Below are 22,701 nucleotides of genomic sequence, written 5' to 3'. Positions count from 1 at the left end.
CCATCTTACCTAGGTTAGCTCCAAAATGATGCATTTTACCCAAGTTAGCTCTAAAATGACCCATTTTACCTAGATTAGCTCATAAACGATCCATTTCACCTAGGTTAGCTCACAAACGATCAATTTCACCTAAATTAGCTCATAAATGTCATATATTCTTCTTCTTCTTCATTTTCTTCTTCTTCTTCTTCTTCTCCAAAATGACATAAGTTAGCTCTAATATGCTTAGTTCACTCAAAGATGGCATAATTAGCTAGGTTGGCTCCATTTTACCTAAGTTGGCTCTAATATGCTAAGTTATCTCTACTATGCTTAGTTTCCTATAGGTTAGCTCCAAAATTACTTGTGTTAGCACAAAATGACTAAGTTTACATAATAAGCTTAATTATAGTCTTCTTCTTCTCCAAAATGACATAAGTTAGCTCTAATATGCTTAGTTCACTCAAAGATGGCATAATTAGCTAGGTTGGCTCCATTTTACCTAAGTTGGCTCTAATATGCTAAGTTATCTCTAATATGCTTACTTTCCTATAGGTTAACTCCAAAATTACTTATGTTAGCACAAAATGACCAAGTTTACATAATAAGCTTAATTATAGTCTTCTTCTTCTTCTTATTCTTCTTCTTCTAGTATTCTTCTAGTCTTCTTCTAGTATTCTTCTAGTATTCTTCTAGTCTTCTTTTTCTTCTTCTTCTTCTTCTTCTTCTTCATTTTCTTCTAGGCTAGCTCCATTTTGCTTAAGTATGCTTACTTCTTATAGTCTTCTTCTTCTTCTTTTTCTTCTTCTTTTTCTAACATCTTGTTTATCATTTTGCAGATTTGATTTAATTCACAGAAGCTTGCATGGATGGAGTGCTTCTTTTCCATTTGTGCTTTTATAGATGGAGTGCTTGTTTGGATGAACTATGTTTCTTTTGTATCGATGAACTATGCATGTATGGTAGGATGACACTATTGTAATATGTATGGTTGGATGCATGTATGTGGAACTTGCTATGTATGGTTGATGGAACTATGCATGTATGATGAAATTATATCTGTTGGATATCTCATATGTTTGCTGTGAACTTGCCATGTGAAAAATATATATGTATCATCTATTTGTTGTGAAAATGGTTGGGTATAAGAAAAAACAGAAAAAAAAGAGGCAATGCAGGTTCTTTGCCGTCTGCCACCGACGGCAACGGGCTCTTTGCCGTCCGCCGCGGACGGCAAAGAAGCCACGTGGCAACCACCTGTGCTTCCTGGCAGCTGACCCATTTGGTCAGTTTGCCTACAGTGGCAGACGGCAAAGGCTTGATGCTCTTTGCCGTCAGCGGCGGACGGCAAAGGCTGCCGTTAGCCGCCTAATGGACTAACAGCGAATTTATTGCCGTCGACTTTCTTTGCCGTCCGCCGTTGATGGCAAAGGCCCCTTTGCCGTCCGCTTCAGAAAGCAGACGGCAAAGAAGCTCTTTACCGTAGCCTACTTTGCCGGAGCCTTTTGCCGTCTGCGGCAGACGGCAAAGGCCTTTGCCGTCCGCCATCCTTGCCTTTGCCGTCTGCTGTGGCAGACGGCAAAGTAGCTGATTCCTGTAGTGTTGCACTGATATGGAAACCTTAGCCTGATGCCTCGGGACTCCTCGCCTGTGCTTGCCCCTTTAGCACCAAAGAGGAAACGAGGACACTTCGCACGCTGGCACCCGCCTGGCTCCAGTTGTCATGGCTTGCATCACAGGAACCTCGCGAGGTGTCCCTTGCATTGATCTCTCTGCCCCTCGCGAGCCGGCCTGGTGAGGCCGCCCCTGAGGAGGTCTTGCGTCGTCCGCCTCACGAGGCTTGGCCCCTCGCGAGGGTCTTGAGTGTTTGCTGGTGAAGATGGGACGTACAGGGCCGCTGGTGGAGCCATGCTGTGGGCCGCAGGCAGGCAAGTCTGGGGACCCCCGTTCCCAGGACGCCGACAGTAGCCCCCGGGCCCAAGGCGCACTCGGACTTGGCTTCGAGGCGAAGCCAAAGGGCAAGTGTGGAGCGCCGCGGACCCCAACAGCCTACGGCCCCGCTTGACGCGTGGCGATTGATTGGACATGGGCGTCTCTGCTTCCCCATGCTGCCTCGGCAACTGCCCGACTTGATGAGTCCCTACTGCATGCAGAGAAAAATCATCATTACCTGTGATCATGGGGGTCATCGGTTGGCCTGCTCCCGCTATAAATGAGGAGGGGGCGGAGCCCCCGTTGCTCATCTCTTCTTGCTCCGCTCGCTTCTACTTCCTCGCTTCATTGCTAGTAGCGACTCCCATGGCGCCTATTCGGAGGTTCTCGACCGCAGAGAAGGGAAAACCCCCCGCGACGAGCCCGGGCCACTTCCGCCGAAAAAGAGGTCGGGCCACCACCGCGACATGGTCGTGAGGCCGAAGGTGTCGAGGCCTTGGTGCGAGCGGCCTCCTCCCGGGTACCCGCTGCCTTTGTACGCCCAAGCTGAGAGCTCCGGAGGAAGGGCGACGAGCGCCGCTGAGGGAGTCCTGGATTAGGGGGTCCTCGGACAGCCGGACTATATACTTCTGCCGGACTGTTGGACTATGAAGATACAAGATTGAAGACATCGTCCTGTGTCCGGGTGGGACTCTCCTTTGCGTGGAAGGAAAGCTTGGCAATTCGGATATGGAGATCTCCTCCCTTGTAACCGACTCTGTATAACCCTAGCCCCCTCCGGTGTCTATATAAGCCGGAGGGTTTAGTCCGTAGGACAACAACAATCATAACCATAGGCTAGCTTCTAGGGTTTAGCCCTCTACGATCTCGTGGTAGATCAACTCTTGTAATACTCATATCATCAAGATCAATCAAGCAGGAAGTAGGGTATTACCTCCATCGAGAGGGCCCGAACCTGGGTAAACATTGTGTCCCCCGCCTCCTGTTACCATCCGCCTTAGACGCACAGTTCGGGACCCCCTACCTGAGATCCGCCTGTTTTGACACCGACATTGGTGCTTTCATTGAGAGTTCCACTATGCCGTCATCATAAGGCTTGATGGCTCGTCTCGTTGTCAAGGACAACATCACCTCTGGGGGAGCCCTGGCTATAGGCCAAACTCTCCGACTAGGCGGCTTCGTCATGACGCCCGCTCGGCCGTTGCGCCAACGATGACTTCTCGGGTCATCGAAAACAGCCTCCGCGTCGGCTCGGAATTCGCTGAGCAGATGGATCCAATGGAGCTCTCTTCCTTGAATGAGCTCTTGGATCGCATCGCCGCCTTGGGAGTCGCTACGGAATATGATCGGATCGGGCTTAAACCTGACCAAAGGGAGATTAACTCTCCGCCGGTCACCCATCAGATAGCGGTGGTGGAGGAGCAACGCAACGATTCTTCCTCTATCTTGAGGACAAACTATGTCCGGATTCCCGAGCTCTCTGAGCCAGATACCCGTCTACGGGAGGACATGGCCCAAGCTTTGAACCTAGAATCAGACAGCGGGCTAGATCTATGGGGCAACATCCCGGAGCCCGAACTTCTAAGATCGGAAACTCCCCGCCCCTGGGTCTCAGATCGGGTCAGGGTTCGGACTTAAATCTACCCACCCACCCAGATATAAGTGATCTTTCCCACATTAGACAAGAGCCCCAAGAGACAGTACATCACTATTGGGCCAGATTCCTCCTTGTAATGAACAAGGTCAAGGACTATCACGAGGAAGACGCAATTTCGTTCTTTTGCAAAAACTGCACGGACAAGGGAATCCTCAACGCCATAAGTCGCCGTGACATAGCACACTTTGCTGACTTGGCGGCCATAGTACAGAAGTACTGTGCGATGGAAAGCGCCTGGAAAACCCAAACAAAATTCTGGGATCCTCCGGCTCTCACTAAACCCCCCGTCCGAACTAAAAGGGTGTACTCTCGTAAGTCACCCGATCTAATTACAAAGAAACAAAAGCCCACTGCAGGGCGTGGAACTATATTGGAGGGATGGCTCAACGGGCCATGCAAAATTCACAGTACACCGGATACCACGCCAACTCATAGCCTTACAGCATGTTGGATACTCCGGTAGGTGGCCAAGAGCGGTGAGGATCTCCTCATCAACAATACCGCAGAGCACCATCCCATGGACAATAACAATACAGTATTGACAGTCTTCGAGACCTTCGCCTCAAATAATAGGCGTAAGCGAGCACTCCGCAGCCTTGCCGAAGTCTGCCACGTGGCAGCAATAAATCCATGGAGCAATACGGCTATAACCTTCAATGCCAGTGACGAGCCTAAATTCCGAACAGCCCGAGCACCAGCCGCCTTGGTCCTTAGTCCAATTGTGGACGGCTTCCGGCTTACTAAAGTGCTCATGGACAGTGGCAACGGATTAAACCTCATCTATGAGGAGACTCTTCGAAAAATGGAAATAAACAGGAGCTGCATTGAGCAAAGCAGCATGACCTTCAGAGGGATCATCCCTAGTCGGGAGGCACGATGTGTAGGAAAAATCACACTAGATGTGGTATTCGGCACGCCGGAGAGTTATAGGTCCGAAGAAATCACATTCCAAGTGGCCCCGTTCAGTAGCGGGTACCACGCCCTTCTAGGGCGGGAGGCATTCACGATCTTCCAAGCTATACCCCATTACGGGTACATGAAGCTCAAAATGCCCGGGCCTAATGGAATCATCACTCTAGCTAGTGACCCGGACATAGCACTCCACGCCAAAAATAAAACCGCCGCACTAGCCCTCGAGGCGTTATCCGAAGCCCTTGCGGCCGAAGAACTAACCGCGCTGCGCTCCACGGTGGACAGGGACGACGTGATACTCGAGAAAAGACCCAACTCCACCTCTTTTAAACCAGCGGACGAAATAGTCAAATTCCAAGTCCACCCAACGGACCCTACAAAAACAGCATCCATCGGGGCACAATTAAACCCCACAGTAGACGCCGCACTACGGGAGTTCTTGCGCGAGAACTGGGACATCTTCGCCTGGCATCCTTCAGACATGCCAGGAATCCCACGTAGGCTGGCCGAGCATAGCCTCAACATTCTAAAGGGGTTCAAGCCAGTCAAGTAAACTCTTCGGCGTTTCTCTGAGCCTAAGCGAAAAGCCATGGGAGAGGAGCTAGCCAAGTTACTTGAGGCCGGATTCATTCGAGAAATAAAACATCCTGACTGGCTAGCAAACCTAGTGATGGTACCAAAGAAGGACAAATCCTGGCGCCTATGTGTCGATTTCAAGGACCTTAACAAGGCTTTCCCCAAGGATCCCTTCCCCCTCCCTCGCATCGATCAAATTATCGACGCTACCGCAGGACACAACTCATTGTGTTTCCTCGACGCATACTCCGGATACCATCAAATTAAGATGGCTGAGTCCAATCAAGCCGCAACGGCATTTATCACTCCATACGGCCCCTTTTGTTTCAACACCATGCCCTTCAGGCTCAAAAACGCCGGTGCAACCTATCAACACATGATTCAGACATGCCTGGAAACACAAATTGGCAAGATAGTGGAGGCATACATAGACGAGATGGTCATCAAAACCAGACACGTCGAATCCTTAATAGACGACTTGAGGCTCACGTTCGACAATCTCCGAACATACGACATCAAGCTCAATCTGGAAAAATGCGTTTTCGGCGTGCCCGCCAGAAAGCTCCTGGGCTTCATCGTCTCCAGTAGAGGAATTGAAGCAAATCCGGCTAAAATCCGAGCTCTGTCACAGTTGGCCATCCCAACAAACCTCAAGCAAATCCAGAAATTAACTGGATGTGTGGCTGCCTTAAGCCGCTTTATCTCCCGATTACGAGAAAAGGCACTACCCCTTTATCGCCTTCTTCGACGCACCGAACACTTCGAGTGGACGGATGCGGCCACGGCCGGATTGGAAGAAATAAAAGCCATCCTGGCCACCAACCCAATCTTGGCCGCGCCAAATGTCGGCGAACCAATGCTGTTATATATAGCGGCAACACACCAAGTTGTAAGCGCAGTGCTCGTCGTCGAACGAGAGACGGAAGGACATAAGTTCCCGCTTCAAAAGCCGGTGTACTACGTTTCCAATGTCCTCACTCCATGCAAATCACAGTACCCACATTATCAAAAGATAGCATACGCGGTCTTCATGGCATCCCGGAAACTACGACACTACTTTCAAGAGTGTTCAATTACGGTGGCCTCTGAAGTACCACTCAACGACATAATAAACAACCGCGATGCCACGGGCCGGATTGCCAAATGGGCTATTGAGCTCCTCCCGTTCGACATAATATACAAACCACGGCGAGCCATTAAGTCACAAGTACTGGCTGATTTCGTCGCCGAATGGACAGAAGCCGAACTCCCTAAAGAGTACGGCGCATACTCCAATTGGATCATGCATTTTGACGGCTCTAAAATGCTGGCTGGTCTGGGGGCTGGTGTCGTCCTGACATCCCCCACCGGAGATACAGTCCAATACGTACTCCAAATACTATACACAGACTCCAACAACGCAGCAGAATATGAGGCCCTGTTACATGGTCTCCGGATGGCAGTCTCCATGGGCATTCAACGCCTAGAGGTGCGTGGGGATTCGAACCTCGCAATATCTCAAATAAATGGAGACTTCAACGCCAAGGATCCGAAAATGGCGGCTTACCGCAACGCCGTCCTCAAGATGTCAGCTCGGTTCGAGGGGCTTTAATTCCACCATGTGGTCCGGGAAAACAATCAGGCGGCGGATATCCTCGCCCAAATCGGCGCTAAGCGCGACCCTGTCGCACCTAATATCTTCTTGGAAAGGCTGTTTAAGCCATCCGTGGTATGGGAAGGAGAGACCGGCGACAATAGTCCGGACCCGGCCACAACGCCAGATCCCGAACACTCTGACGTAATCGGAGGCTCAGCCACCGAAATAACACCTTCGGCCCACGTGATTATGGTCGTCATCGCCCCGTGGACAGAACCCTTCTTGGCTTACCTAACTAGGCAAGAACTCCCCGAGGACCCAAACGAGGCACGTTGCATTGTGCGGCGGTCTAAAGCCTACAAGGTCCAAGAGGGAGAGCTTTATAAGAAAAGCGCTACCGGAGTACTTCAAAGGTGCATCTCCAAAGAGGAAGGACGGTAGCTATTGGAATAAATTCATGCTGGACTTGGCGGCCATCACGCCGCAGCCCGGGCCCTTGTAAGCAAGGCCTTCCGAACAGGTTTTTACTGGCCGACGGCCCGAGCAGACGCACAGGACCTCGTTCAACGTTGTGTCGGCTGCCAGCTTTTTGCAAACCAAAGCCATATGCCACCTACCGCTCTCCAAACAATCCCCATTACTTGGCCCTTTGCGGTCTGGGGGCTTGATATGGTCGGACCCCTTAAAGGGGAAAGCCATAAGAAAAAATACCTATTGGTCATGGTGGATAAATTCACCAAATGGATAGAAGCCAAACCAGTTAAAATGGCCGAATCCGGACCAGTGATAGACTTCATATCCGGGGTTGTACACCGTTATGGCGTCCCCCACAGCATCATCACCGATAACGGCTCAAACTTCACAGCCGACGAGGTAAAAACTTGGTGCAGCAACATGGGCATTAAGCTCGATTATGCCTCCGTCTATCACCCCCAAACAAACGGTCAGGTCGAACGGGCAAATGGTCTTATCATGAGCGGCATTAAACCCAGATTAGTGCAATCCTTAAAGGAATCAGATAAGCACTGGGTAGAGGAGCTCGACTCCGTACTATGGTAGCTGCGGACCACGCCGAATCGCACTACCGGATACACGCCGTTTTTCATGGTGTACGGCGCAGAGGCGGTACTGCCCTGCGACATCATTCATGACTCACCTCGAGTGCGCATGTACGAAGAGAAAGAAGCCGAGCTTGATCGGCAGGACAGTTTGGACGCCCTGGAGGAGGAGCGTGACGTGGCAAAAGCCCGCTCTGCATTCTATCAGCAACAGGCTTGACAGTATCAAAGCAGAGAAGTACGGGCCAAAACTTATAATGTTGGCGAACTAGTTCTACGCCTACCAGAGAAGAAAAAGAACAAACTCGAGCCCAAATGGGAAGGCCCCTTCGTTATCGACCAAGTTCTGACCAGTGGAGCGTACCGTCTGCGGGATGCATCGGACAATCAACTCGAGCCAAACCCATGGAACGCAGCAAGACTCCGAAGGTTCTATGCCTAGTTCCGGACTATGTGTTCATCTCCTTACATCCATCAATTTTTTATATATCAGCTATCTGTCTTTTCTTTCTTTCTTTCTTCCCTTTTTTCTTCACAGCCTTACAAGGTTGAAATGTGTCTTGACTACACAATCTTGACGCGCTAGGCATGCTCATTATACCTGGGGGCTTCTTATACAGAAGCTTAATATAATTATGTTCTGGGCTTTATGCCCCCCGCACATGCGTTACTTTTCCACATGTACCTTTTCTTCGCCATTATATGCATCGATATGACTTAAGTTTTGGCCAAGCTGGGTTGCCTGGCTCTTGTGTTTATGCCCTACGTTCCCGTTAATTCGGCTAGGGCATAAGGGGAGCACCTCTGCGATTGTTACTGTCGGGTTAGCCGGATGTGTACCTCAGACTGGGTGAAGCCGAAAGCTAGCGTTCTTAAGGGAATATTCGGTCGGTGAACAAAAGACGACTTTTATCTATTGTAATACATGCCCCCAGATGTTTATATCCTGCGTCTCCTTTCGCAGTTCGGACATGCACATTAATGCATGCGTACCCAGGGAAAGGAACCCTTAACGGAACTATTCTCCCTGGAAGATGTTTCTTACTATCCATGTAATATAACATAACTAGTTGGGTACTTGTCTGTTCAAGCACTTATGACCCCTACACCTGGTTTCCACGCATACCCCGGTTTTTTCATAACTGAGCAGGTATTCAGATTCACTCCAAACTGTCGGGTCTGGAGGTCGAAGCGAAAAGGTCCACCATGAAAAATGATTTACAATCCGGCTAGGGACAATATATGTCAATTGAAGTACACAATCACTTAGACTGGCTAAATTCTTCTTCTATACCATCCAACAGGCTGTCTAGCCTACAATCCTGTTGGGAATACTTTGTGGCTAATTTCACCTGTTCATACACCAAACTGACGGGGATTTCTTTCCCATCAGACCCCACAGGTCCGACTTCGGCCATATGGTTCGGGTCAGCCTTGGTATATCGAGTCTTCACCATGGCCCAGGCTTCCCTCGCACCTTGTCGGCAGGCAGATATCCTCCATAATCGGAAGCGCCGCCGCGCTCCCTTGAGCATCTCTGCGAGCTCCCCCATGCCTCCTGGCAGGGAGGCGGATGGCCACAAGGCCTGGGCAATGCCCTGCTTCACCTGCCGAACTTGTTCGTGCAGTCGTGAGAGCTCGGGCAGAAGATCACCTGCAGACCTGGGCATCTCTTCTGCAGGACGACCCATCAGCATACCTACAGATATAACTCTGTTAGTCGGTTTCTTCGCCGAACTCTATAAAAGTTCGTTCAAGCACTTACTAAAAATGACGTGTCGAAGCCTCCTATTCTCCTTTACGGAGTCAGCAAGCTGGGCTCGAACATCTTTCAGTTCAACACTCAGCCGGATATTGGCATCTTGGAGATCGTTTTTCTCCTGCCTAACCTTCTTAAGCACGCGCTCGCCAGCCTTTAGCTGTCGTTGAGCATGTTGCTCATCGCCTCGCACGACCTCTGGATTCACTCCGGGGTCATCTGCGGAATCTATTGTTAGATTTGCATACATGCCGCATACTACCTGGTACATGTCATTCTTTGCAATAAAAACAAGTGTTACCAAATGGGGCCTTCTCGGACTCCTTCACTGTGGCAACTGCGGCCTGAAGCTGGCTTTGCACTCCTCCAGCTCTTGAGACAACTGGGTATTCTTCTCCGTAAGAACCTACACAAATAATGATCCTTGAATCAGTTGTGTCAACTGTTTCAAGTCTCAGGGGCTACTGATATACATAATTATTAGCTTTTCTTGCTCGTATATCCTTTACATACTGGTCTGTGGCTCTGGCAAGACCATTCTGAGCAGCTCGTATGTACGCGTCTCCTGAGTTGAAGGCATCGAACGCCTCTTGGGAGAAACAAGCGTCGCGGAGTACGGCCCCACAACGCATGTGATTCATGGCGCTCTCCACTTCGGAATTCGTAGCGGACATCCTATCCGCATCCTCTGTAGGAGGAACATCCAGTGTTGGCCCCATGTTAGCGTCCACCTCTAAGTCCGGCTCTGGAGCCCGACTGGTGGAGGCGTGGCCGGCAACCTCTCCGGATATAGTTCGGCGAGCGTTTTTCCTACTAGGAAACATGGGCGTTATTATATTTTAGAAGACGACGACCACGGAGTGGGGTTCTTTTTCATACCTCTGTGATGGCGTCTCAGTCCTGACCGCCTTCCTTTTAAGCCTACCCGGCTTCGGTGCCCCTTGTTGGTGAGTCACTGCGGGTTCGGCATGGCGTCCCGAGGGCCTTCCCTGTAAGACACCATATGTGTGCGGTAGGTGAAGTGCAGAAAAAGGGATCCTTCTTGGAAGTTGGGACTCCGGTTTTACTTACATGCGATGCAGGGAGTAGTCCAGGATAATCGGCTACGATGGCCACCATGGCACCATCGCAGTTTAATTGATAGAACGTCCTGTCAATAAGCTCCACAAATGTGTCCGGATCTTCTTCGAGTCCGGGGTCGAGGGCCCGGTCAGGGTCCTCTGGTTGTGGAGGCGGGCTGTGGACCTCCCTCATAGCTTTTCGCAGTTCCTGCTATGAAATGACAAGGTAAATACTTATGACGAAGAATGCAGGAAGGTTTGGAGTAAAAAGTAGCAGCTCACCTAGCTTGGGGGGTTGTACATGGAGAATCCATCCCGTGGCTTGATGCGGATGAACTCCTCTTCCTCTCCTTTATACAATTCGGACAGTATTTTCGCTAGAGCAGTGACGGAGTCCGGACCTTTACGACCGCAGCGGGTGGCATTGTCTTCTCCATTGAAGTGCCACATGGGTTGTCCCCGATATTGAAGTGGTTGCACCCCCTGCATTATACATATTGACATAACCTCGATTATTGTCAATCCTGATTTGGCCAGCGTTTGTATCCGGCCCATCAGGTAGAGGACCTCTCTGTTATCTTCCTCCTGGGGGCTCCGAGGGCGCCAGCTGCGACGTTTCTTCAAAGGGGCGTTATTAAACTCGGGAAGGCCCATCCGAACAGCGTCCGGAAGGGGGACGTCCTCCATATAAAACCACTCCGAAGGCAGGTCTTCGGATGTCTTCTTCGGAGTACCGGACAGGTATCCGGTCCCGGCGATGCGCCATATTTCGGCTCCGCCCACTTGATATATTGACCCCTCCTGTGTACGGGGTACGAGGCAGAATAGCCTCTTCCATAGCTCGAAATGAGCTTCGCAGCCCAAAAACAGCTCGCAAAGGGCGACATAGCCAGCGATATGTAATATGGAGGCAGGAGTAAAATTATGCAGCTAGAGGCCGTAGAACTCCAGGAGCCCGCGGAGGAACGGATGGATTGGAAATCCAAGTCCCCTTAATAAGTAAGGGACAAGGCATACCCGCTCCCCCATAGATGGGTTGGGAAAGCTCTCCGCTTGCTCCCCGCCATTATAAGTGGCTAGTCCGGCTCGAACGGGGACCATATACGCTGGAGGGAGGAATCCCTGGGTCTGTAACTTTACTAATTTGCTGTGAGGGACGGAACACTTCTTCCAATTGCCTGGCTTAGGGCTACGGGAGCGAGAGGGGGAGCTGTGATGGCCGGCCATGATGGGATGCACTTTTTCGGGCGCGCTCCGATGGATACTCGCTGTGGGACGACGGTGTGATCTGGATCTGAGGATCCCCGCCTCTTTAAATAGACGATTTACTTACATGGTTAGGGTGGCAAGTGTAAAAATGCCCCGACTTCTCGCATTCGCTCGACACGTGGAGGATAGCCATTATTAGGCGCAAAAGCCAAGGAGTGCAACATTCATGGGAAGTCGGACACTACTCGACAGGTACTCGGAATTTGGAGAAGAACCCGCCTTGCAATGCCGAAGACAATCTGCGCGCCGGACACATCGTCATTGAAGCCTAGTTCGGAGGCTACTGAGGGAGTCCTGGATTAGGGGGTCCTCGGACAGCCGGACTATATACTTCTGCCGGACTGTTGGACTATGAAGATACAAGATTGAAGACTTCATCCCGTGTCCGGGTGGGACTCTCCTTTGCATGGAAGGCAAGCTTGGCAATTCGGATATGTAGATCTCCTCCCTTGTAACCGACTCTGTGTAACCCTAGCCCCCTCCGGTGTCTATATAAGCCGGAGGGTTTAGTCCGTAGGACAACAACAATCATAACCATAGGCTAGCTTCTAAGGTTTAGCCTCTACGATCTCGTGGTAGATCAACTCTTGTAATACTCATATCATCAAGATCAATCAAGCAAGAAGTAGGGTATTACCTCCATCGAGAGGGCCTGAACCTGGGTAAACATTGTGCCCCCCGCCTCCTGTTACCATCCGCCTTAGACGCACAGTTCGAGACCCCCTACCCGAGATCCGCCAGTTTTGACACCGACAGTCGCCGCCCGCACCGGGGCCGTGGTCGCTGCGCCGCGGTGACGCACGCCATCGCCCCAGGAGTCCATGCCGCAGACTCCTCGCGCGAACTCGTGATGTGGGCGGCGATGCCTCCGCGCACTTGGATCCGCTTCCCGCAGTTCTTCTCCACCGAGATGCCGCCGAGGGCCCCCCTTGAGCTTTGGCTGCAGCACGCCGACTGCGACACCCCGGCGACTGGAACGGAGGTGGAAGCCGTCTCCCCGAGCAAGATCTTCATGACCCGCGGCTGGGGCGAGGTCGCCCGGGTTTGCCACGCGGAAGGTGCCCTCGCCATCCACTTCAAGTACGACGGCGCCTCCACGATGTTCTTCAAGGTCTTCGACGCGGAAGTCTGCCGCTTGGAGTGCTGCCCCGGAGAGGGTCATCCGGACGGCGCGGCGGCCAGCGCCGAGCTTGCCGCTGGCTTCGCCAGCGGCTCTTCCAGCAGCAGCAGTGGCGCTTGGGAGTCCAGCGACTCTCCCGAGCCCTATGAGACCCCGGAGACGAGTGACGACAGCTACGTGCCTCCGAGCTCTCGCCAGGACCGGAGCAAGGCCGCAGCGTCCGGCCGCCACCGCCGCTGATCTGGATGGGGTTGGCACCGGCCTCCCGTGGCCCACTGTTGATGATGGCGTCGGCTGCCCTGGCGCGTGTAGATAGAGCTCCTAGGAACTCCCTTCTTTTTGTTCCCTGCGAGGAATCGAAATGGACCCCGTGGGGGCGTGTAAAGGGTCTGTAATGCCTTCTTATCATATTATCCCTATTATGAAAATTTGTGAACGCATGTCTTGTTTTGGCTCGGTCTCCCCTTTCCAACCCCACGGCAGCTTAGTGCTCTACGCCGACAGGTCCCGGTCCCCAGGCAGGCTGCAGCCGTCGCTGGTATGCCAGGTCGCGATGCCGTGGTCAAGGCCAGGAGGTGAGCGGCCCGAGGTCCAGTAAGAGCTCCTGAGGCGCGATGCTCAAGAGGTCCCCTTTAACGCTCAAGCAGCTACCGAGAGGCAGGAAAGGGTGGCGATGTTGCCGTAACAATGCTGCCATAGGTGGGGAACTTTGCTGTAGTGCTGGGTCGATCCAGGCGCGAGACTTATCTTGGCATTCCGGAGCTGGTTCCTTGTGTTGCGCCAGACTTGTGCGTCGACTACTGTTGGGTAGCTAGGTTAGGCCCGTGCGAGCCTCCCCCTCTTCTCCACGCTCTTCTATGTGATCTGCGTCCTCAGGTCCCGGCCCTCGAGCGAGCTCAGCCGCCGCTGGTATGCCAGGTCGCGATGTCGTAGTCAAGGCCAGGGGGTGAGGGCTGGAGAGACAGTAAGAGCTCCTGAGTCGTGATGCTCAGGAGCCCCCCTTTTAACGCGCAAGCGAATCACATGGGAGAAGAAGGAGCCCGTGGTACCGCCCGCTGTCGTCCTCAGGAGGTCCCTGCAGGTTAGCACGTGGAGGGACATAGATCGCCGCGATGATTGTCGATCTGCTGCAGGTCGCTCTGCAAGAAGATGAAGGCATTGAGGGCCTGGTGAGGTGGCGTGCGCGAGGCGTGTCGCGAGCCAGAGCTCGACCGCTCAGATTTGTCGATGTTGCAGGGATGGACCCGAGCACAAGCGCCGTGCCAGCATGTGTAGCTCCCGTGGTGGGTGACAATCAAGCAGGTGATAACCCCAGATAGATTATGCATGAAAGCAAGCTAGTTTAGGTAAACGCAAGAGCAATTCATGCCATCGGGACGGACCGAGCGGCCTGGGGATAATGCAGCCCGAGGGGCGCCCCCAACAGAGTAAGCTAAAGATGCAAAAGGATACATGCCACAGGGACAGGCCCACGCGGCCTGGGAATGATGCAGCTCGAGGGGCACTCCCAGCTAAATAAACTTGGAAAATGTCACCTGGTTTCGTTGTCGAAGGGGTGTTGGGGTAGCTGACGATGCATGGCGAAGGGGTTGCTCCTCACGAGCCACCGGAGCCCTGAGCCTCGGGAGGCTCTGGGGGTCCGGGTGGTTCCTTGAGGACCGTCTCAATCTCCAGCAGGACTGCGTGATGCCTGGCCTCCTGACCTGCCAGGATGCTCCGCAGGTTGCGCTGGAAGGCGGCCACGCTCGGCAGGCCAAACGGCATGCAAACATAGTTGTGAGGTGGGCCCTCGCAACGGCCCACGCGCGAAGGCCAGAAGAGCTCCTGAGATGCGGCCCTGTTGAGCCCTGGGATGTCGACGCAGATGCGCAGCCTGCCATCCTCGCCTGATTGGGGAGCTGCGCCAGGTGGGCGGCGGTCGCCGCGCATGGCTCTTGCATCCCGCAGCTCCTGAGTGACCTTGGTGATGAACTCCTAAGCACCGGGCGCTCCTCGCCCGGTGTCCTCCTGAGGGAAACATGCCGCAAAGCACGCCTCCATGTGGTGCCCGAGCACCTCCCTTGTGATGTTGGCTAGGTCCGAGGCCCTCCAGAAGAGAGCCCTCGAGCCTTGCCCGAGGAGGGCGCCAGGCGCGCCTTCCTATGCGAGGGAGGGAGGTGCCCCAGGCGCAGGCGCCGATCCTGATGTTACACCGCCAGAGGCACCGCTCCCCTGAGGCCTTGTGCGGAGTAGCCGCTTCTTCTTCTTGGGGACGGCCTCAGGAGGGTACTGCGCTGCATTGTTGTCGAGGTCTTCGATTGTTGCGGCTTGGAAGGCGCGCTCGAGGGAGCACACCGCATCTATTTCTTCGCAAGGGACGGTGATGATTCCGCCGCTTCCTGGCATCTTGAGGACGTTGTAGCCGTGGTGGGTCACCGCCATGAACTTGGCTAGGGCCGGATACCCGAGGATGGCATTGTACGGCAGATGGATGTGAGCAACGTCAAAGTCGATGAGCTCGGTGCGGTAGTTATCGCGCTGTCTGAAGGTGACAGGGAGGCGGACCTACCCTATCGGGGTGGTGGAGCCGTCGGTCACTCCTGAGAAGGGCTTGGTAGGCTGAAGCTGATCGTATGGCACTTGGAGGCTGTCGAATGTCTCGACGGACAGGACATTAAGCCTTGCGCGGCCGTCAATGAGGGTCTTGGTGACTTGTACGTTGCTGATGACGGGTAAACAGAGCATCGGGAGGGCGCCAGCGTTGGTCGTGCACTTGAGCCGGTCCGCCGAGCTAAAGGTGATGGCGCACTTGGACCACCTAAGAGGACGTGTGGCCTCAAGCCTGGGAAGGGTTGCGTTCACCTCGCAAGCAAACTGCCTGAAGATGCGCTGAGAGGCTGGGGCTTGAGCTCCGCCCAAGATGCAGGCGATGGCGCGCGGTTCCTAGAAGCCCCCAGCCCCCTCGTCCTGATGGTGGTCGTCGTTCCTTCTTGGTGGTGGCGGCAGTGGAGGAAGACCGGCGTTGCCCTGAGAGCGATCCTCGCGAGGCTGATCAATCCATGCGCCCTCACGAGGTTGGTCTTGCCAATGGTCCTCGCGAGGCCGGTCGCGCCACTCCTGACGAGGGCCACGATCGTCCCAGCGTCCTCCACCTCGTTCTCGTCCTCGGCCGTAGCCCCGGTCGTTGCGCTCGGGGCGTCGACCGAAGCGTCCATCTCGAATGGCCCTGAGCTCTTGACAGTCGTTAGTGTTGTGGCTGTGTACGTTGTGGAAGCCGCAGAATGGTCGGCTACTCTTGGACGACTTGGGGTGGTCCCGGCCGCACTTCGTATCTGGCTCCGCCGCAAGCACGGCTACTCCCTTGCGCTTCACGTCCTTGGCCTTGGCTTTCTTCTCCTCCAGGTCGGCAGGCGGGAGCTCGAGGAGGGAAAGGCGCCCCTCATCAGCTCTTGCGCACTTGGTCGCTAGGTTGAACAGCTCAAAAGCCATGCATAGCTCCCCGTGGATGGCGAGCTCCTCCTTCATCTTGACGTCGCGGATGCCATCAGAAAATTCCGAAATGATGGCCTCATCCGTCACATTGGGAATCTTGAGACGAACGTTGTTGAAGCGCTGGCAGAGTCTCTCCTGGCTGCTGCCTGACGCAGTGTAGGTCACCCACGGCCGGAGGGCGGTCGCGAGTGCCCTGGAAGTTGGCGACGAAGCGGTCGCGCATCTCGTCCCAGGAGGAGATCGAGCCCGGGGGCAGGTTGAGGAGCCACGAGCAAGCGCCATCCTTGAGAGCCATGGGGAACCAGTTCGCCATGACTTTCTCGTCGCCGTTGGCCGCCTCGATGCTCAGCTCGTAGAGCTGCAAGAACTCCGTGGGGTCGGGGTGCCGTCGTAGCGAGGAGGCAGGTCTGGCTTGAACTTGCCCGGCCAAGCGACACTAGCAGCTCCGGAGTGAAGGCGCGGCAGCCTGCCGTGGCCATCGGGGCCCTTTGCAGAGGTAGGGTCTGCCCTTGATGCCCGCGCACCGCCGCTGCATGCGACACGCGGTTTTGTCGCAGTGGCGCTGGGAGCGCGGGCGCATTCTCTTGTGGCCGGGGAACTTCTTGGCAGCTTCCCTCTTCTCGCGCGGGCGCCCGACGCGGTGGGTCACGCCAGGGGGCCGCTCGCCTTGGCGCCAGAGCGCCGTCTTGGTGCAGAGGTGGTGGAGGCGCTCCGTGAGCCACGTCGCCCGCAGCTGGAGGAGGGCGAGGCAGCGAGAGGGACGGTGCGGGGGAGCCCCTGGGGCACTGACGAGCTCGGCGATGCGGTCCAGCCAGTCCTCGTAGACGTCGTCGAATGGGCGGTAGTGCAGGAGCTCGCGTGCCATGAGCAGCGCGGCCTGCGCGTCCGTGGGAGCGCGACGAGCGTGAGACGACGAGCCAGCTGGGGTTAGCAACGGAGTGGTGGTGCGGCCATCCCGCCGCACCGAGGGGTGCAGTGAGTGAGGGAGTCCTGGATTAGGGGGTCCTCGGACAGCCGGACTATATCCTTTGGCCGGACTGTTGGACTATGAAGATACAAGATTGAAGACTTCGTCCCATGTCCGGATGGGACTCTCCTTGGCGTGGAAGGCAAGCTTGGCAATATGGATATGTAGATCTCCTCCCTTGTAACCGACTCTGTGTAACCCTAGCCCCCTCCGGTGTCTATATAAACCGGAGGGTTTAGTCCGTAGGACAACAACAATCATACCATAGGCTAGCTTCTAGGGTTTAGCCTCTACGATCTCGTGGTAGATCAACTCTTGTAATACTCATATCATCAAGATCAATCAAGCAGGAAGTAGGGTATTACCTCCATCGAGAGGGCCCGAACCTGGGTAAACATTGTGTCCCCCGCCTCCTGTTACCATCCGCCTTAGACGCAAAGTTCGGGACTCCCTACCCGAGATCCGCCGGTTTTGACACCGACATTGGTGCTTTCATTGAGAGTTCCACTGTGCCGTCACCGTAAGGCTTGATGGCTCCTTCGATCATCGGACAACCGGAACGCGATCCAGGGTGAGGTTTTCCTCCCCGGACAGATCTTCGTATTCGGCGGCTTCGTACTGCGGGCTAACTCGCTTGGCCATCTAGAGCAGATCGATAGCTACGCCCCTGGCCATCAGGTCAGATTTGGAAACTTGAACTATACTGCCAACATCCGCGGAGACTTGATCTTCGACGGATTCGAGCCCATGTGAGGTGCGTTGTACAATCTCGACGAGCATGATTTAGCTCTGCCGTCGGAGTGTGTTCAGGAGATCACACCTGCAACTACTCCGGCCCTCAATCCGGAACAAATTGCGCCATCTGTGGACGGGTGGATGGACACCGCCACAGAGGCCGCACGCTCAGTGGCGATAGCGCCGAATACTGACTTCACCTCCTACGAGACCCGTGTTGCCGAACCATTGGATTCGTCCCCGGCCACGGGCTCCGAGCCGCTTGTGTCCGTGCCCATCGAATCTGATTGGGAGCCGATCATGGAGTTTACCTCTGCGGATATCTTTCAGACCTCGCCTTTTGGCGATGCGCTAAATTCATTAAGGTCTCTCTCCCTGTCAGGAGAACCTTGGCCGAACTATGTCCGGCTAGAATGGGATGCGGACGACGAAGAAATTCGCTCCCCACCCACCACCCACTTAGTAGCCACTGTCGACGATTTAACCGACATGCTCGATTTCGACTCCGAAGATATCGACGGCATGGACGACGATGCAAGAGAGGAACAGGAACCATCGCCCACAGGGCGCTGGACAGCCACTTCATCACATGACATATACATGGTGGATACACCCAAAGAAAACAATGACGAGGAACGGAAGGATGCAGCGAAGGATAGCTCCCTCGAGAAGCAAACAAAGCGTCGGTGTAGGCGCCGCTCTAAATCCCGCCTCGGCAAAAACAGCGATAACGGCGCAAGAGAAAATAACACCCCAGTCGACTCCAGAGGAAACGACGACCACATTGACCCAGCAGCAGAGCAGGATGAACCAGCAAATGGCGAACATAGTACGGATCCGCTGTCCGAACACGGCGATGCCAAGGATAAAGCTCATCAACCTCCCTCCGGAGAGGAAAACAGTCCAGACGAAGATGCACACATCATCCCGGAAAGGCACTTGGAACAAGAGAACCTCCGCAGAAGGCTTATTGCCACCGCGAGGAGTCTGAAGAAGCAGAAGCAAAGGCTTAAGGCCGCGCAGAATACGCTCAACAGTAGATGGAACAAAGTGCTCGACAATGAAGAAAGTATGGTGGTAGTTACCACACAAAGAGCTATCCAAAGCGCAAGCTGTTGCCTGAATTTGATGATGAGGCCTTAGAGCCCACACAGCCGAAAAATAAAACGGCCGACCGGTCGGATCAACCACCTCATGGCCGCGATAGAGCGGCTAACAAGGCCGCACATAAGTCAGCACACGATTCACGTGAGGACTTGCATCAGAAGACCGGCGCGACCAGATCCATCTACGGATCAAGGAAACGCGCTCCAGCGCACAACCAAAACCGAACACTACAACCGTCAGAACGCCATGACACATCCAAATACAGGGGTGCCGCACACCCCCTATGTGTTTCACCGATGAGGTGTTGGACCACGAATTTCCAGAAGGATTCAAACCCGTGAACATAGAGGCGTACGACGGAACCACAGACCCTGGGGTCTGGATTGAGGACTTTATCCTCCATATCCATATGGCTCGCGGAGACGATCTCCACGCCATCAAGTACTTGCCCCTCAAGCTGAAAGGACCAGCTCGGCACTGGCTGAAGAGCCTCCCCGAAAACTCAATTGGAAGCTGGGAGGAGCTTGAGGATGCCTTTAGGGCTAATTTTCAAGGGGCCTATGTCCGACCTCCGGATGCAGACAATTTAAGTCACATAATTCAATAGCCCAGAGAGTCAGCCTGAAAGCTTTGGAACAGATTTCTCACTAAGAAGAACCAAATCGTCGACTGCCCGGATGCTGAAGCCTTAGCAGCTTTCAAACACAGCGTCCGAGACGAATGGCTCGCCAGACATCTCGCCCAAGAAAAACCGAGAACAATGGCAGCTCTGACAAGCCTAATGACCCGCTTTTACGCGGGCGAAGATAGCTGGCTAGCCCGTAGTAGCACCAGCGACCCAGGCACATCCGAAGTCAGGGACGGCAATGGAAAACCATGATGCAGTAAAATCAAGCGTCGAAATAACGAAGATAGCCCAGACAACACGGCGGTAAATGCCGGATTCAGGGGCTCTCGACCTGGTCAGCAGAAAAAGCCTTTCAAAGGCAGCAGAGATGGACCGTCAAGCCTAAACAAGATTCTAGACAAATTATGTCAGATTCATGGCACCCCCGATAAACCCGCAAATCACACCCACAGAGAATGCTGGGTCTTCAAGCGGGCCGGTAAGCTAAGCGCCGAACACAAGGGGAGGGAGACACCAAGTGAAGACGAGGACGAGCCTCGAGATCAAAGCACTGGGGGACAGAAAAAATTCTGACCAGAGGTCAAAACAATGAACATGATTCACGTGACGAAGAGGAGAAGCAAACATGCACTCCGAGACACACGTGCTGTAGAGCCCGTCACCCCTAATTTCAACCCCTGGTCGGCCTGCTCGATCACTTTTGATCGTAGGGATCACCTGACAAGTATCCGGCACGGAGGATTGGCTGCCTTGATGTTGGACCCAATAATAAACGGATACCATCTCACACGAGTCCGTATGGACGGCGGCAGTAGTCTTAATCTGATATATCAGGACACAGTCCGCAGAATGGGGATAGACCCGACAAGAATCAGCCACAGTAATACTACCTTTAAGGGAGTAATACCAGGCCCAGAGGCCCGCTGCACGGGCTCTCTAGTACTAGAGGTTGTATTCGGTTCTCCCGACAACTTCCGAAGATAAAAGTTAATCTTCGACATCGCTCCATTCCGAAGTGGCTATCAAGCACCACTCGAAAGAGCAGCTTTTGCTCGTTTTAACGCAGTACCGCATTACGCTTCCCTTAAGCTTAAGATGCCCGGTCCACGTGGCATCATCACAATTAGCGGAAATATCGAGCGTTCCTTATGCGCGGAAGAACGTGTGGCGGCTTTAGCAGCCGAACACTAAACGGCCTCTCCAACCAGAATAAACGATCGGTCGTCAAGACCGCAGACACGGCTAGACGAGTCCGGCACATCACTAGCTGTAACAGCTTAGATATACCTAAGATTGGTTTGATGGATTTACCCTCATAGGCGGTACCAGGGGCTTCCCGCGTGTAAACAGGGCTAGTTCGGCTCAACTTTACTTATCTTGAATTTTCATGGTTTATCGAGAATAACCAATTTTTCGCACGACAACTTTCACCTAAGTTCTTCTCTTTTACAGACGACAATCGTGCTACACCCTTCCAGGATACGGCACAACGGAGACACAGGCGCAGACGTGCAGCAGGGACCCGCTCAAAGGTTTCTTTTTAGATTAAGACCCTGTGTAAACCTTTTTTACTGTCTCTTGTTGTTCACATCCTCCGGATACTCAGTACAACCGAGAAGGATGCTGACGTTATTGGCATTTCGCCACGTCAGAACATTGCACGTACCTGGACACTCGGGGTTCCTTATCAAGGGCATTGCTCAGCCCGGCATATGTTATAAAGACCGAATACCTTAGGGAGTGTTCGGCGTCGCGAGTTTGGCCTTATATGCATCAGCTCCGAATCATGTCTTTGGTCAAATGTTGGGTTTGCCCGGCTCCCGTGTTTTGCTACCTTACGTTCCGCTCTATCGGCTAAGGTGGCACCGGGAGAACTACTGCGATTGTGCCCTGGTTCATCCGGATGAGCACCTCAGTAGAGAAAGCCGAAAACTGACTGTCATGATAAAGCGCGAGACTGGTCAACCACTCGATGACTTAGCGGAATCTTCGGGATTCCTCCGCATTAACGAAGGGCCGTTTCCCGGTCATGTATGTACGCGCCCCATATTCGAACAAGCGCGGAGGTACCAGGGGCTATATAGTAGTCCCACCATCAAACTCCTATGGCTAAGTGAAAGTGTTAAAGCAATATAGTCCGATTGCCTCGTTCGCTGCGCTATCACCTCCTTAATGGACCAAGACGTTGGATCAAGTGTGAATATGCGTTTTTGGCTAACACCCCCGCATTATATGCGTGGGGGCTAAAGCCGACGACTGCAAACTTTCAGGTTATATACATATATACATAAACGGCCGCACAGGAGGCATCATAATACTTTCAGGCAAAAGTATAAACGCGGCCTTTATAATTTAATAAACATTGTTCTTACAATGGGAATACATGTCACTAGAACATAATATTCTTCGAGCACTGGGCCTCTATTAAACGAGCGCCTTCAAGGACTTCTTCAAAGTAGTGCTCGGCCGATACTCGGCCCACGGCCGAACTCTGGGTTGCAATAGCGGTGGCCTCCATCTCTGCCTAGTATGTCTTGACACGGACAAGAGCCATCCGCGCACCCTCTATGCACGCCGACCTCTTCATAGCGTCGACGTGCGGCACAGCACCAAGGAACTGTTGCACTAAACTAAAATAACTATTCGGCCTTGGCCCTTCCGGCCACAGATGATCCACAACAGACCTCATGGCAAGCCCGGACAACCTATGGAGCTCGGCCCACTCGGCCATTCGCTCATTCAATAGCAGCGGACGCACTGAAACATTGAACTGTGACCAGAACAGCTTTTCCACTTCACGATCTTTTTGATCTTTGAAATACTCGGCCGCATCAGCAGCACTCGCTGCCAAATCCACGTATGCGTCTGCAGAACTCCATAGTTGATCAAGAGGG

Source organism: Triticum aestivum, chromosome 6D (genome assembly GCF_018294505.1).
Source record: "Triticum aestivum cultivar Chinese Spring chromosome 6D, IWGSC CS RefSeq v2.1, whole genome shotgun sequence".
NCBI classification, from domain to species: domain Eukaryota; kingdom Viridiplantae; phylum Streptophyta; class Magnoliopsida; order Poales; family Poaceae; genus Triticum; species Triticum aestivum.
This window is presented reverse-complemented; position numbering follows the sequence as displayed.